At 34.5% G+C, this 1,837-nt stretch overlaps 1 non-coding gene across 1 annotated transcript; it reads right to left on the bottom strand.

The window, feature by feature from the left end:
• LOC112030928 (uncharacterized) lies at positions 1-1,827 on the bottom strand. The gene is made up of 2 exons (XR_010628878.1): positions 880-1,827; positions 1-472 (listed from the first exon to the last, which is right to left on the bottom strand). It is a non-coding gene; the product is annotated as an uncharacterized LOC112030928 (transcript).
• Between the last annotated feature and the right edge of the window lie 10 nt (positions 1,828-1,837).

Below are 1,837 nucleotides of genomic sequence, written 5' to 3'. Positions count from 1 at the left end.
TCCAAACAAGATAGCACACCTAGCACGTTTGATATCATTTGTAGTGAAGCTGGTGTACAAAATTAATCTGACTTAATTTACATATTACGCTGTAATTTCAAAAAGTGAACATTTTCAAGGTTCATGGTAACATGGATAAGGGGCTGATATATTTTTGCTTCTTTTTTTTTTTTATTCATCATCAAAGAACATTTAGCAAAATCATGATTTTTGTCTAATTCTTTGCCTACCACTACTAAAATACTTCATCAGAAGTTTATCTAGGCATTGCTGGGTCTGAATACTGTCATGTGCAAATTGATGATGACTCAAAATTCTCCAATCAATGGATGCAATGGCATTACAAATTGTCTTTATCCTCATCAAAGATCATTCGTAGCTACCATGCAGTGTCATCTTCTATCAGTGGAGGGACAAATCTGCAATTTTGAAGAGTCTGCTCAAAGATATGACCAACTTTGAGCAACTTTTCCTGCAAACATTATCATATAGAATCTTGATATCAGCCATTTAAAATTTACCCAACGTGAAGATGCAATTGGATGCCTTTAGAATACGCATTTTCACAAGTTGTTGGAATTATTGAGTGGGATCATTTTGATCCATCAGGAGCATGCTGATGCCAACGTATATCCAACTTTATAGAAAGTATTTACCTCATGGTTCTATATTATCTCATTCTTATTTTTATTTTTATTTTTTTAATTAAAAAAAATGTATAGTTAAACTTTACTCCTCTCTTACGTCTCCTCAAAATTAAATTACCAAAAAACTTTAGCAGGTTGTCACCCATCTCTCTTGCAAAAAGGACATGAACAGGGTTTGACTATGCAGCAATTCTAATATTAAAATATCTATTGCAACACAAGTTTTCAGTACCTCATCAAATGCTGCACCAATCATCTGAAGACCAACAGGAAGGCCTGCCGTTCCCCCTTCAACAAATCCACAAGGCAAAACCAATGCAGGTAGCCCTGCCAAGTTAACATTGACCTGTATTGACAAAAAAAAAAAGTCGCTATCTGAGAAAAAAAAAATGTAGAAAAGAGGTTATACGTGGAGTTTTGTTGTGGTCCTTGTAGTTGTAGGTGCCAAATACTGGGTGATAGAAGCTCAACCAGACACAAAATAGCTTCGAAAAAAAACCTGTGACTAGTTCTTGTCACTAAAAATTCAACATGATAATTCAAACACATACAACCTATTTAACTCAAGAGCCATATGCAAATCAAAACACGGAGCCAAACTTGAAGAAATTGAAATTTAACTGTGCTTCAAGTCCCAGAGCCTATTTCCAGAAGCAGAAGGCTATAAGATATTCAAGATCACACATTATGTATGTCATTCAATTCCTTGCGCACTAAGAATAGCAAATTGTTCATGCAACAAAACATAAAGATTTGAGATAACTGGTGAAAATTGCCAAGGTAGAGCCACTGGCTCCTACTATTTTGAATAGAGATTTCAAATCTCACGAGGGAAGAGGATGAGCATACATCTCAACCATCAAATATTAGCATCAGTTACAAGCACCTTGTAGTTCCTTCCCACTCCACTTAGGGTCAGAGCACTGACCTGACACTGTTTCTCAATGACTTCAGAAATAAAAAAATTTATCACAACCTCATCCTAGGTCACTATTGGCAATTAAATCCTGACAAAAATTCCAATTTCTGTTATTACAAATCTAGTTTAGGTCTTTTTCATGTTTCAATTCCATTGAATACATTACTCAAGAAATAAATCAAGATATATTCTCCCTCTTTATCTATCGAAGGAGAATGAGCAGGCAAAAATGAACAAGAAGGAAAAAATATTTATTGAAAAAAAAAAAAAA

Source organism: Quercus suber, unplaced genomic scaffold (assembly GCF_002906115.3).
Source record: "Quercus suber isolate HL8 unplaced genomic scaffold, Cork oak 2.0 scaffold_71, whole genome shotgun sequence".
In the NCBI taxonomy this organism is placed as follows: Eukaryota; Viridiplantae; Streptophyta; class Magnoliopsida; order Fagales; family Fagaceae; genus Quercus; species Quercus suber.
This window is presented reverse-complemented; position numbering and strand designations above follow the sequence as displayed.